At 37.9% G+C, this 15,966-nt stretch overlaps 1 protein-coding gene across 23 annotated transcripts in view; it reads left to right on the top strand.

Moving 5' to 3' along the window:
* Nucleotides 1-15,966, top strand: part of AFDN (afadin, adherens junction formation factor) — a 182,754-nt gene that overhangs the window by 121,899 nt on the left and 44,889 nt on the right. The gene's annotated exons all lie outside the window — the stretch shown is intronic.

Consider the following 15,966-nt stretch of genomic DNA (forward strand, 5'->3'; position numbering starts at 1 on the left):
CCACTTTAGGGGGAAAAAAAGTGCGTCTTATGGTCCGAAAAATACGGTATATCACTTCCTCTCAAATCTTTATTATCACATCACAGTTTATATAGTCAGACAACAAGGTGGAAGACACTTAGTAGTTAGGCAATAACAAGAAACTTAATTAACAACTTAAACAATTAGATATGGGTAAAACTGAACGAGCGTTGTTCTATCTGAGATAGAAATAATATGATAAAGGGAACAAATCTGACTCCTTACTGGCTCAACAAATCAGGGAGCAGTCTTCCAAATCAACCCTATTATCACTCAGAGATTGCTCTTGAGAAATTAAATACGATCCAGAGATAATGGCTAAAAGAATTGGTGAATATTACTCTGATTTTTATTCCGCAGTACATACCGCCCAACTGGTGGATGCCTCTAGTTTGCCCACATGTATAAACTCATACCTCCAACATTGCGCCCTTCTGGTTTTGGAGGGTGCAGTCCTGGAGGCTCTTAACACAGAAATTACAGGGGAAGAATTTTTAGCAACCATCTCTAACCTCCCCCACCACAAAGCCCCTGGCCTTGATGTTTTTCTCTTTACTATAAAACGTTTGCCCCCCACACTGATATAACTACCTTGTTTGGATTCCCAATTCCAAACTCAACCTTCATTACTATTTCTCAGTCTTCCTCAAACCAGACAAGGACCCACAAAACCCTGCCAGCTATTGTCCCATAGCCCTTCTCAACATGGATCTAAAAATCTTCACTAAAATTTTAGCAACTTGCTTTGGAACATATTTACCTAATATCGTTGCCAAGGATCAGGTAGTATTTTTTTCAGCTGGCCAGGCAGGTGACAATACCAGATGTACCGTTGACATCATAGACACCCTTAACAAAATAGAAACCACTGCAGTAATACTCAGCCTGGATGCCGAGAAGGCTTATGGCTGCCTGAGCTGGCCTTTCATGATACAAGTTCTAAAATGGGTACAAATTCAAGGGCCTTTCCTTAATGCATTCACACAGTGAAGTTCCCGCACGCCTCTTCAGTTATTATAAAAAATGGTAGTAGACAAGGTTCCCCCCTCTCAACTCCTAAGAGAGGTTGACTCCCTTTTCAAAAAGTGGAATCTTCCGATTTTGGGAAGTAACTACAAAAGAAATTGTTAAGGTAGGAATGAATCATATATACTATTGGAAAGATAGAATTAAGGTCTTTGCTTAAACCCCCCTCTCCAATCCTTAATACCTCCAATACATGCCTCCATACACACCCCTCAAATACATGCTTAAAAACATTGTTTGCTGTTGGATCACTTTATTTCACATTTATTTCAGTACTTCTGCCAGAATTTAGATTTTAATATAGATAGACAAGAATCCATACAGTAGATGTCTTTGTCTCCGCTTAACAAACTTTACCTATAGAAGCAGACCAAAAGTTTTTTCCCTCTTTGGTGTAACCTCTTCCATTAATGTCCACTTCTCCTTTTAGTGCAAATTTTTATATTTAGTAGTCTAGACTTGTTTTTGTTTTTTTCCTGACTTTTTATTCCCTATTTGCTTACGGTATTTCTTCTAAGGCTGAAAAAAGCAGTGTAGTGTTCATAGCTGCCTCACACAGATCCACAGTGCGGTTTCGTTTTATGGAATCCAGATGAGCTGAAAATAGCTTGAGCAAAATCTATCCATTTTTCAGTCTGTTTAGCATACTGGTAACTTATATTCTTTACTTCAGCTAAAATTCAGCATACTGAATAATTCTGGGTGTTTTTCTTTTAAAAGAAAAAAAGTTTGAATGTTTTTTTTTTTTTTTTTTTTTTCAAAAGAAAGTCTTTGAAAGCTAGTAGTTAACTTAAAGGCAAATCTGCTTTGCAGATGTTATGTAATAGACTATTGTGAGCCAGTGCTGATACATGTCTAAGACTGTGTCAGAGCATGTAGCTGCAGTATCTCGATATGTGTCCTGTGTACCCAGCAGTTGAAATACAGTGCAGGTTAATTTAGGCTGTGAAAGAACAGAATTTTTTTTTCGTGTCAAGATTAAATTGCTGAAAGAATGTGGATTTCAGTTGTTGGAAGAACTAAGTCTACAGTAAGTGAGGAATATTATTTTTTTTACTTGCTTTTGGTGTGTGCACATCACTTAGTTCTTTTGTGTATTGCCCATTGCATCAGGAGCTGAAAATACTTAGGCTTTACTTCGGTTTATAGAGGCTTTTTAGCTTGCAGGCTTTGTTTTTGAATGTATGATAGTGCATTATTCTTTCTAAAAATACAATCTGCAAATTTAAACCTTAAATACAATTCTTTTTTTCACAATGTTGAATTTAAACATATAGATAATGAAGTCTTTGCCTAATTGTTTTTTGTACTGCACGTTGTAAAAACTAATAAGCTACACTGCACTTCTAAAAAGAATTGAATTCATGTTGCTCACTTCTAATATATTATCCTGGCTCCAGGAACTTTCAGGATAATAGTCTCCCTATTGGATCCCCACCAAGTGTGTGTTCTGCAGTGAAGCTAATTTTGCTACCTTCTGTTACGTGAAGGACCATGTTTGTGTTAAGTAAAACTAATAATAACAAGGAGATGTTGCTAGATGTTTCCCAAGTGATATTTTAAAGACAATGATTGATTGATCTGCAAGAAAAATTTGGTGGTCCACGGCTTTGTCGAGTGCGTCCCCCCAGCAGGGTTCCTTCTCCTGATGCCGCTGGGGGGAAGCACCGGCCAGAGCTGGGGACCATGTCTCCCGTACAGATCACATGCTCAGGGTGGTGGGCACAACCCGCCCAGTCGCCCATCGCAGGCTCAGACCTGTGGTGGTAGAGTGGGTGGGTTTTGGCTTTATTAAATCACTATGGGGGAAGTTTCTTCCCCTTTAAGTGACACACTGCTTCACACACATGCTCGGTCCGGAGCCCATAAGTTTAGTGGTTCGTAGGCCCTAGGCTGCTTGCTCTTTCTTATTTAGACTACATTGACCTCTTTCTCCATATCTCTACATGATATGCTCTGTGGTACATGGAAAAGAACTGGCATGTGTTCTAACATTGATTTAAGTAAAGGGAAAAGCACTTTAAACTTCAATATTGAACTGGATTTAAAGTTGGGTTTAGATTTACTTTTACTTGGTGTTATTTTACAACGTGTCATTTTTCCGGTTTTATTGGTAACGCCCATAGACGCATACATTTTTCAATGTGCCCATGATTTTGCTCATTGATATTTTTGGATGCTTACTTCTGTACTGGAACAATCCATGAAATTGATTTCACATTTTTAGCACATATTTTTTTTTTACATGTTTTTTGCAGGTGAAAACATGCGAATATAGCTTTGTATTTGCATAGTTGCATTTTAGTTGTTAAAGTGTGCATGTGGCCATACAATTAATAGTCAAATATTAACATATTTGTGAAAACAGAAAATGAGCTTAAAAACCAGCCCCACTGACTTTTATGGCTGCAGACACTGTGGATACATTTATTGTCTTTTACATGCTTTTCACTCTGAGTGGAGGTTTGAATTCCTTCCAGCTTTTTGATCTCTAATACCCATACAGTGAAGGTTTCCCACTAGAGGTGAGCAAAGACTAGTGCATTGCTGACATAACTAAAATAAACGGAGTATTTTTGCTTTAAAAGATGCTTCACAGTTTCTTCCGAAACCTTACCACACTTACACTAAATAGGACGTAGGATATAGTCCCTAGATGACATATGTAAAAGGAAATCTCATGGAAGTGAGTTGGCCATTCACACCATTTCCAAATGGGGCAGTTATAAATAAATTTATTGATTTTCTGATCCCCAATGCAGGGTACTTTTGGTTTAGCACTGATTTCCTATATATAAAATCTGATTGCCCTTTAAAAATGTGGTGTTTCGATATTCACCACTTCTGTTACGAAACAGCAAAATCAGGCCATTTATACAAATTTTTTTGATTTGTTGTTGACAAGTCTAAGTGGGGAGCAAATGTAAGTTTCCTAACCCATCCTCCTCTTTTTTGTGTACGTTTACTGTAGGTGTAATATTTAGTGTTTTTTTTTTGTTTTTTTTAATTATTGCAAATGGCCTTAGATTAAATATATTCTGTAATCCATAAATGAATAAAGTTTTGATTGTCTTGATGGATTTTAACAGCAAAAAACTCTCAAACTCTCAGGTTGAGAATTGTTTTTTTTTTCTTTATAACCAATGCCATACTATGTGTGCCATTTCCTTCCTTGTGTATGTGTAGTACATTTTATCTGACTAGTTTGCACAAAATGACTATTGTTTAAAACAGTAATGGCCTCTTTGTTTATCATTTGAGTCTAACCACAAGGCTACAGTTTTTTTTTCTGCAATGCAAACACATTACACTTGGCAGAGCACGAGGGGTTTGCATACATGGTTCCTGAGACAGTTCCAGTGTGAGTTTTAAAGAACACACCATGGCGTGGTGAGCAAAAGGAAACCGCAGCTGGGATCATAATGGAAAATCCATAGCTTTATCAAGCTAGGATTTTCTCCTTTTTATTGTATAGATTGCTAAGAATTTTAACTTTATTGACTTCCTACTATGTTGAGCTATGTTCAACTATTTTGTTTTTCAAACAGACATTATGTGCTTGTAGCGCTTATCCTATTGTATTGCAGATCTAATGATTACTCATTTCCCAAACCTACAAGAACATTTATTAGTATTTGGATTACTTTTAGTTTAAAATTTAGGTAGTTTTAGATGTTCTCCTTTCCTACAAATGGTAAAAAAGTAGTCTATTTATTTATTTTCACATATGATTCACATATGATATATATTCACATATGATTCACTTTACCTGTGGATTAGTTTGATTGACTACTAAACTAGGAGTTAATTGAATGTGTCATCTCTAGACCCGCAACTTTGTTATTGCATGCACATGTCTTGTATACAATAAAATAGATCACATCAAAAAACTCTACTATATCCACTTTGAACATTAATAGTTTGTTCTTTTGTGGGAGTTGCTGCAGGCTTTTAAATGTCCTAATTTTTTCCGGAAGTTTGAAGCCTGTTCACAAGATCCCACTTTAGCAGGCAAGTCTAACCAATTTAATATTAGGTTTTTACATTCCTATGAAAATGAACAAGATTCATTATGTATAATGATGGCACTCTGATAACAATTCTTTCAAAAAGAAGGAATATCAAGAGGATGTTTACCACCTTTTTTTTAAATGAGACAGACACAAGGGTTCTGTTATTTTGTTCCATGTGTTGAATCTCCTGTTCCACCACGTCTCAAGTTAGATTGAGGTTTGGTGGGGGTGGGGGTCATTTCAAGAGAAACTAAACTGAAAAAAATACACTTACCTTTAATCCCACAGGGCAGTCTGATCCATCTGGAGGTGTCTTTCATTGGGTCCTGCATCATCCTGCCATCCGTCCCTGAGCTGGCGAGCCGGAGCGGCGCCATCTTTGCTTCCTTTTCCTGGTTCTTCTTCCTATATCACCCGACCCAGCCGCGAGACTGGCAAATTTTTTTTTTCTCAAGAAAAGGCTTTTTCTGCGCATGCCCAAGATGCTCAGGCATGTGTAGAATGGGCACCCAAGAGCCTGTTGTTTTTTTTAAGTGCAACGCTTAACACCTTTAAAAAAAAAAAAAGGTGTTAGGTGTTGCACTTAAGTAAAAATTCTGTTGTTTTTTTTTTTTTACATAAAAAGTTGTCTACCCTTTTATTTAAAGTGAAATTTCTGAGTTTAGGTACGTTTTAGGTACTGATTGTCATGTTCAAGAAATAAGTTTGAGATGATTTGAGCTTTGTGTGTTCTGCTTCTGGAAGTAGCTATTAGAAATGGGTAGGATTGTGGTTATAAAAGAATGGACATGGTCAGCAACAATACTAAGGTAGGCTGTGGCATTTCAATCATGCGCAGTTAGTTCTAGGGGTCTCAAAGTGTGCCAAGAAACTTACCCTCATGCTATTACACTACTACCACCATCCTGAACTATTGATACATGTCAGGATAGATCCATGCCATCATGTTGTTTATGCCAAATTCTGACCCATGACATGACGTGTCACAGTGGGAGTCAAGAATCTTTAAACCACGCAACATTTTTCCAATATTTTGTTGTCCAATTTTGTTGAGCCCATGCAACTTGTTACCTTATATGCCTGTTGTTGATAGCTTCACACTTTTCTTCCGCATTCTGATGCTCAGTCTTGAGAATGTCTACATGCCTAAATACATTGATTTGCTGACATGATTGGCTGATTAGATCTATGAATTATTAAGTAGTTGCAGGTGTACCCAATACCCAATTAGTCTATGTTCTTATGTTTCCTGCATTTAAAAATAAATATTTACAATTCATTCAAAATTATTTTATTACAAAAATATATAATGATAAACATGATAAGCAACCCTTCATTGATTCACAGCAAATACATGATCATGGAACAGTTTACTGGGTTTACTTTTACTAACAAATAGAGGAGAAAAACAATAGGGAATGGAGTTTTTAATTATTTTATTACTAAAATATTCCCTAATGTGACTTTTTAGCCTTTACTAAAACTTTTTTACACTTCAATCAAGGATCCTCTCCCCATGCGTTGTCCATAGCTTCAAGATCAATTTGAAATCAACACAAGTTTAATGTAGTGAGTGCTTTTTCCCAGTGGAGGTATGTGAGATTATATTGTAGCCACCATTATTGTGTTTGGAAACACACGGTCAATATTTATTTCCAAGGGTGATCTTTTGATCTTCACCTAAAAATCATCTTACACCTATAGCATGCATTATATAAAGTGAGTGTTTAAACGTAACACCAATATTTACAAAATAAAACAACTATTAGAATTAATCATAATGCATTAATGACTGCCTTCTTCCAAACACTTTCATGTGCAAAAATAAATATACGTTACTGCGAATATTCCATGATTATATCTCAATTACTAAATACAGTATATTCACTCCCATCCATTTAGAAGAACTATACTCAAAAATAAAAAACAAAACACACCTTCAATCCCACAGGGCAGAGCCTCCCGGGATGCCTGACATATAGGTATCCCGGGAGGCTTTAAGCTCCCATTCCAGGGGGGTGCTGCACCCTTTTTAAAAAAAAAAAAAAACAGAATTTTTACCTTACATAAAAGGGTTTCTACCCTTTTATGTAAATTGAAAATTCTGAGTATACGCAAGCTTTAACTCCATTAGTTTAACATTTTTATGTCCCCTAATTTAAATCTTCCTTTTGTTTAAATGCTATATCCAACATACTAGGTGCATATATTGAAAAACTCATCCACATCCATAAACTTAACTACTTTTCCCAACTAATTGACATCCATAGATCTTGCCCATATTAAAAATAGTGATCACCATAGAAAAATAAAAAACCTTATGATCTACCCCTTGATACCATCCCTGTGCATGATTTAACTGACTCATCCAAATTCATTTGAAAATCATTCAACCATAATTGACATATATAATTTACCATATTTTATGTGTAGCCTCACTTTTTTCTGGCCATTACCTTCTGCATACTGTTTTTTGTTCTTTAACCAAGTTTTATGGGGCTGTCTGGGTGTCCCACTTGGTGCACTTCCGCGTACCTTGATGTTAGTTTCCGGTAAAAAAAATTTACTTGCGTAATTTTGTAAGCAATATTTTGTTTAGAGTCAGATATGCATGACTGGACTATTTGTGTTAAAATTTCATGCAAAACTGTTTTTCATTCCAATATCACTGTAAATCAGTAACTTCCCACTTGTGTTTATTCTGTATTTTACTTCAAAGAAATACTACCCAGTGATCACTGCCTTTTCTCTAACAATGGTGTCTGTGTAACTGTTTTTTTCACCATCAATAAATACTTTTTACTTCACAATTTCTCATTGGCAATACGAAGGATAATTACTAATTCTAACTTTTTCTTTGCCGTTCAAAAATGATTATTAGGGATGTAAAGTAGTTTTCAGTATATAATGATATATTTAACAAGATAGGCTATTAGGCTATTTTTCATTAGCTTATCAAATACACCTAAATTACTATAAAGTGTAGGCCATTAGCAGAAAGTTTTATTTTAGTTCTAAAAATGAACTTTATCCAATATTTATTGTATCTTATTTGAATAACTGTAATTATCTCAGATTTTTGTAGTAAGGGTCACTAAATTTAAAGTACAGCTGAGAACTGGAGAAGCTTAATATTTTTTTTTTGTGGGTGTTCTTCCTCTATGCCAGTCTTGCTGTCGAAGTGTCCAGATTTTTTTTTTTTTGTGATTAAAACCTCATTTCTCATGTCAGCTAGTTTGATTAAAAAAATATAATTTTGTCCTGTGGAATAAATATCCAGAAAGTGCAGTCCACTCTGACAGGAGACATTTGGACTAGTATGTGCACTGGGTTAGTGTCAGGAATTGTAAGTGTAAACTGAAAAAACGCACAAAACCATTAATAAGAATAGTCAAATCCAGATTAAACTAAAGGTTTTAAAGAATCCGTCCTCCATGTTTACCCTTTTAGGTGGAATGAGTCTCCTCAGTAACTTTTGGGGCCTAGATACTCCCAACAGCATCCTAACTCCTACTGTCTTTTGGGAAGTTTAAAATGTTCCTCCAATTTTTGGGTGTTCATAGCTCCCCGAGCTGTGTATTCCCAAGAAAAGAAAATGAGCATTCAACCTTTAAATTGAAGGAGCAGAGGTTCAGTAATCAAGTTAATTTCTAACAGCTTTATGGTACTAGGGCTGAAGTCATTTTTACAGCTTGGGTAAGGGCTGGTTAATTCACTAGTGAACTTGTCATTGTAATGAAATGGAAGTAAAATAAAAAAGGGGGGGGGGGGGGCTGGTACATCTATGCTTCAAGGATTGTTTTTTAAGGCAAAAGAAAAAGCATGCATTTGCAAAAACCTGTACCAACTTTTTTAGGTGTTTGCAAGTCTGTTGTGATGTTTGGAAGGCCAACAACCCTAGAAGCTACTTGGAACTTCTGAACAAATGCTTGTAAATGCTAAAGCCGGTGAAAGCCTGTGCAAAAAACAGACCCATTTGTTTTCATTTAAACTATTTTTGCAAGGCTTTTGCAATCATTTGCAGGCTGTAAAATTGCATACAAAAGCCTGAGTGAATTGAGATCAGCGGGCAGCATGGTGGCCCAGGGGTTAGCACTTTGCAGCGCTAGGTCCCAGGTTCGATTCCCCAGCCAGGACATTATCTGCATGGAGTTTGCAGGTTCTCCCTGTGTCTGCGTGGGTTTCCTCCGGGTACTCCGGTTTCCTCCCACATCCCAAAGACATGCAGTTAGGTTAATTGGCTTCTCCCTAACAATTGACCTTAGACTACAATATTCACATATGACTATGGTAGAGACATTAGATTGTGAGCTCCTTTAAGGGACAGTTAGTGACACGACTATGGACTTTGTACAGCGCTGCCTAATATGATGGCGCGATATAAATACTGTATAATATTAATAATCTAAACATGTCCTTTACTTGTCTGTCAAAATCAACCAAAGTTCACTTTGGGGTTGGACATATGTTGAATAGGCAACAGTTTTTTCCCCAGAAAATTTTTTTCAGACGAGTGGTAAAAAATAGTGGACGGGGCAAGACACAGCAAATTTAGTGCTTCCAGGTATTTATGCGACAGGTATCCAGTAACCTCTATTATTGTGTCAGTGTTCTACCTACCCCCTATGCTTTGTTCCAACTTTTTAATGCTTGGCTTGTTAAAATGTACAATTTCTCAGTTTTTTTGTATTCTGCCCAAACTGTTCAGTGCTGTGTATTTTAATCCAACTGCCTTGTGTTCCATGTTTTAATAGTGTAATCTCTTGTATGTATAATGTGATTAATGTGGCGTAGCAAGTTAGGCTTAGTTAACATTACAAGTAAAACATTTAGCCCTCCTGAGTGACTACTTTGCAACGGCTAGGCACCTGGGATCGGTTAACAGGTGGTAACTGCTGGGCTTTTTCAAGCTTAGCAGTTTTTCAAGCAGCAGTGGTTCCTTGCGAGAGAAAAGTGAGGCGTAAACACTGCAAATTCAACCTTACTGCCAGTGTGAATTCAGCCTAACTTTAGATGTGGCCTTTTAGCGGTAAATTTAGGGATCACAAAACTTTTATGAGAAGGATTTCGCTTGATATATCCAAAAACTGAGCCTTGTGAGTCCCACACTTGCTCAGTTTCCCTCTTCTATCTGATGCTCGCTGTTCCATTAAGTGCTGATCTAATGGGGCATGCGTAAAATTGAGCACATTTTTTACATATTCCTGAAGTCCAGCATGCGCAAAAGGAGCAGCCCGCAGCCACCTGGGATATGTGACACAACCCAGTAGGCTACAGATTTACCCTGCAGTCTTTACCTCCATGGCACCTGCAGTAGGCTGCGTTCCTTACCCCCCCCCCCCCATAAAAAAAAACAAATTTTTCACATTTCTATTATAAAAAAAAGGAAAGTCACCCATTTTACAGTGTACAATGAAAACTGCCTGTGAAATGTATCCACCCACAGTGTGATAGCTTTGTGTGTGAAGTGTGCTTGTCGTATTCTGCAGCCTAACAACTCACCGTGTTCAGTCTTTCAGATCTCCTAAATTGTTGGTTGTAATGACTTAAATTTTTAGGGTACACAGTGGACCCTCATAGCTACTAATAACCAAAATGTCTTTAAAGAATTTCAAGATATTAGGATCACAATTTAAAAACGTGGAAATTTACCATTTGGGTTGCTGTTTCATAAGAAAGTGCACAAAATTAAAAATGCTAATTAAGTACCCCCAGGGGCCACTTACATAGCAAGGAGCATTGGGGTGGGGCCCCTAAATTTTTTACCTACCTTTCACCAAACTATAATTGTAATACTATATTATCGTTTCTGTTCTTAAAACCCCAATTTATCTGGAATGTGCAAATGCAAGAACCTGTAAGTGCAAGTGGGGGACACCTATGTATAAACCTCCCTAACATTTTGTTAGCATAGTCCCTAAAATTTTTTCACTGTTATCATTGGAACATAAAAAAACTTCCCATCAAAACTTAATTGGGGTTCAGGTACTGGTAGGGTACCGTCATGTGTAACAAGGCTTTTTATGGTGTAATGATGCCATGGTGATTAGAGTTTAGGGGGTGTAAGCCACAAGTGCCCCCCCCCCCCCCCCACTTGCATCTTTTGTGTACCTTTGATGGGCAGAGGTTTTTTATGATAACATAATGATCAATTTTTAGGGGGTGTTATCCACAGATTTTCCCCACACATTTTCAGTCTTCTACACCTCCTTATTCCAGATAAATTGGCCTTCGAATGTTAGAAGTGGGCAGTAAAGTGTAACAGGGCAGTTCGTTTGCTATAGTAATGAAGTTTTAGTGGGAGGGGGTCCCCCACTGCACTCACACATTCAGTTTTGTACACCTCACTATTCTAGGGAAATTGGCATTCAAAGGAGAAAAGTTAGCATGAATAAAATCGAAAGAGTGGACTTCATTGAGCGTTAAGAAGCTTTTGAAGTCACCAATCAAAACACTTAGGGTCTTCAAACCCTGGCGCAAAAGCCGGATAATGTGTCATTGTGGCCAAGGGCGTGTGTAGGAACAGCACACTACCAAAGTATTTAACAGAGTCCCACACTCCTAAGAGTGCTTAGTAATGGGATCTTCAATATACTTGCGCAGGAACAGTGGAGTCCAGAGCAATGTATTTATAGCCACAGGAGAGATAAAGGAGGCCTCTATTGAGACTCATGAAGAAGCCTGTAAAGCAGTATGGTAAGCATAATAAAAGCAGCATGCTAAGCATAATAAAAAAATATTAGGGGCAGCCAACCCCCCTCTGTGTGTCTTGGGAAGATACAAAATGCGTTTAGACACCTTGGGCCTGCTACTGCTCCACAGAAATTTAGAAAAGGCTTGTACCGATTTGAGGAGAGAAATAGGGACTGACACAGGAAGAACTCTGAATAAGTACAATAGTATAGGTACGGCCGTCATTTTAGGAGCGGCTATTCTGCCAAACAAGGAAATTTCATGGTATTTCATGAAGGAAACCGAGCGCAAAAAGTCAGCATAATTGGCTGCAATAGGAGGCCCTGAGCAGGATACCCATGTTAAAGGTCGTAATTCCTAATAATAAGGGACGGTGGATTGCACCAGGGTTTTAAGGCGTTCAGGCAGGGATGTATTCAGAACCTTCGATTTATCATGATTCACCATGAGACCAGATACCTGTGAGAAGGTGCCCAAAAGTTTAGACAAATTCGGCAGAGAGATCAGTTGATTAGAAATAAACAATATTTTGTCATCTGCAAACAGGGATATCTTGTGGTGGTACCCAGCCAGCTCGATGTCCCATATATCAGGACAGTCACGTATCGAGATGGCCAGGGGTTCCATAGCTAACGCGAATAACAACGGCAACGCGACATCCCTGTATGGTGCCTCGTTGGATCGGGAAGTAGTCCAACCGGAAGCCTGCGTATTGTACAACTGGAAGTCAGAAGGAAAAAGGTTTAAGAGACTGTATTCACATGAATCCACCAAAGTGGTGCCTTGTCTATATATTTAAGGTAAAATTCAAACATAAGTGACCTTAAATGGTAGTGTCAGTTGATTTTATTAATAGATATGCAACACGGTCAGGACTCAAGATGTTAATGGCCGCTGCTGGAAATGATATAGTAATGATAAACCACCCCCCTTGTTTTGGGTTACGATAAGGTGGTTTGTTTCTACTGTATAATTGATGTATTGTCTGTAAAATATTATTCCTTATTTGTACTTAGTTTCACTGTATTTAAGTGCCCTGACTCGGGGAACATTAGCAAATTTTATGACTTAACATTTTGCCACAACAAACAAATACCCTGTCTTTTTTCTTCTCTTTACCACATTTTGAACTACATTACTGTAAGGGTATGTGGCCTTTTTTTGATTAGCAGAGATTGATCAGCATTTTTCCTCCTTTTTGTTTCAATTTTAATATCAAGAGAGTGCAACATTGCAGATATCCCACATCTGCCAGACTGCTGTATGAGATGATGGATGCGTCTAACATTGTCCCTGCTTGTCGCTGTGGCATAAACCTCACCTGATCTTTACCAATCAAGAGAGAATCCCAAAGTTCAAAAGGCCCACCATAATTGCCGCTAGGACTTTAATATCTAGATTCAGCAAGGAAATGGGTCTATGACTGGCCCAAGTGGTATGGTGTTGGGTTTACGCAGTATGCAAATGCTAGCGGTGAGTGTGTCTGACCGATAGCCATCCCCCTGGAGGAGATGAATAAACCAATTAGTTAGGTGAGGTGCTAACAAAGAATGACAGAGAGGGTTATAACAGCATGGGCTTGTTAGAGATATGTTGTGTAAGAGAATACAGTTAGGTTTCTGCCAAGCCTAAGAAATGTAAAAATATTCACAATGGGACAGATAGAGGCACAAATAGGCTTGTGAGGCATAAATAAGGTTAACTTGTATTTATTATGTATAGAGTCTAGGTAGTCCTGTTTCCAACATCGCACTCCTATTATATTATATTATATTGAATCACACTATTATCAAATTAAATATTATTGCCTTTAGATATCAGGATCTACAAATACTAATCAGCTTTTAACTTAAACCTTATCTGGAGTTTTCATGGTAATCTTTCTCAGTAAGTATATGACCATTTAATTAACCATATTCTATTTAGGTTAGCAATCCTTAGCTATCCACTAATTAGCTTTTCATATTCCAGTACCACTCCCTCACAATACAGGATTTAAAATAAATAATATACGAAGCATGAGTTTATTAAAAATCCTCATTTATTGATCATAAACATCTCAAGTAAGTACATATATTGTTTGAACATCTGGTCACCTATTACCTTTCTGATATTTTTGCAACATATTCGATAACTCCTTACCCATACCTTATTACTTACTGTATCTATTTATTACAAACTTCTTTACCTAGGGGTATTTCAATGTGGATAGTTTCTCTGCTCTGCACTGTCCACCTCTGTTTTTAAGCACCTTAATATGATTATGTAAATAATTTGATTGTTTATATTGCATTGATCCATTTAGTATGTTTGGTTATATGATTTAATATACCAAATTCATGTACCCTTTTTTTTTCTTGTTTTGTCTCTATGCACTGATTAGTGATTATTCTTTGATGACGCAGTCTGTTAGCTAGAAGGGTATCGGCTCTGTCCCCCTTCAAGTAAAATGTATTATTAACCCAACAAATTTGCTTCTCAGCCTGATTATTGAGACAAAGTTCCAATTCTAGGCGAGTTTTCCCCATTTGCTGTTCAAGTTCCCTGGATGGGGAGCGTTTGACCTGATCTACCAGGGATTTATACTGTGATTCTAGGCCAGCAATTTTCGACATTCTAAGTTTTTTCCCGCAAGATGCTATTTGAATAGGCTTAACCCGGATGACCGCCTTATGTGCATTCCATAGAGTGCATGCCGCCACTTCAGCATTATTATGACATTATTAATAAAATATTTGCGTATTTGTTGTAAGAGGGCAGGTACCTCCTGGTCACCCAAGAGGCAATCATTCAGGGACCATCTGCTAGTCCTGGGTTTATCATAAAATGACGAGAGGGAGAGCACTATCACATGATGGTCCAACCAGGAGATTGGAGTAATTTTACAATCAAGCACTTCAATCAAGAGTAGGGATGAAATAAAAACATGGTCAATCCTAGTCCGCACGCTATATGTGGATGGAAAAAATGTGTGTAATCCTATTGCAAAGGATGCACCTCGTGTCAGCTATCAACAATATTATGCCATTGAAGCAATTTTAGAAAGGGGCCGGGGCAGGCACACTTACTGTGGGCTGTGGTGATTGCAAAGCAGGTTTCCTGTCTAGGGAATGTTTAATCATTAAATTTGAGTCCCCACATAATAGTAGGGATCTCTCTTGATATGGTAATGGTGACCAAAGTAGGTGGTGGCTGGGAGGGGAGGATACCAGGGAAGAACATTGGGAATGGTTTACTTAAAGACGTAAGGAGGTAGACATAAAAAGACAGACAACAAAAAAAAAATCAAGTGCAGTAACATCTTAAAGAGCAAGTAAAACCTCAGCACCTCCATTATAGATGGAGCAAAAAAAAAAAAAACTCCTTACAAGGGAAGTTCTAGAGGCATCTGTTGAGTGCACAGCAGCCGCCACCCAAGAGAGATAAGAGAGAGAGATAATGTGCACATAAAGCTTGCGTACATTATCGATTGATTACCCGCACAACATCAAAAAGATATTGCAAACAATAGTTAGGTGAAATATGAGTTATAAAAATGTTAGGATGAAACCTGTCGGCAACACATTTGTCCACAAGGGGCAGAATTACTAGAAAGTGCTAACAAAACAGAAGACTAAGGGCACTTGTAAACCAGACTGGTGCAGAAAAACACTCTAAACACTGTAAACACCTTGTCGTCAGGAACAGGAACGATCACGTTGCGGTAGCATTGACTTCTGTTGGGTTGGTGAACCCTCAGCTGCTGCCGAAGTCCAAGGCCGGTCAGGCATAGTAAGGCCCAGGTCTTGGAAGCACATTTCAGCTTTCTGTGTGTAGGTGTAGCAGGTGTAGGGAGAATTTATGTGATCTCCTTGTAGAGAAAGAATAGCTTAAAGGGGAACCCCTATCTGTATTTGATATGATGTTGTTGAATCATTTGCAGCCATGGTTTCACCGCCCGCCGATTCAGGATAGAGGAGGGGGCCAGATCTGCAAATATTTGGTAGTCATGACCTCGGAATCTAGAAGGAGCCTTTTCGTGTGCCACCCGCATCAGGTGTTCTTTGGTTTGATAGTAGTTACATTCAACTAGAATTTCCCAAGGTGGACTGTTAGGCTGGCACTAAGTAAGGCCCCTATGGATACGATCATATTCCAACCTTTCAATTGGAATCTCAGGTGCAAGCTCTTGTAGTAACACAGTGACCATAGATGTTAGGTCAATTATGGATTC

This window comes from Pyxicephalus adspersus, chromosome 4, assembly GCF_032062135.1.
Source record: "Pyxicephalus adspersus chromosome 4, UCB_Pads_2.0, whole genome shotgun sequence".
NCBI classification, from domain to species: Eukaryota; Metazoa; Chordata; class Amphibia; order Anura; family Pyxicephalidae; genus Pyxicephalus; species Pyxicephalus adspersus.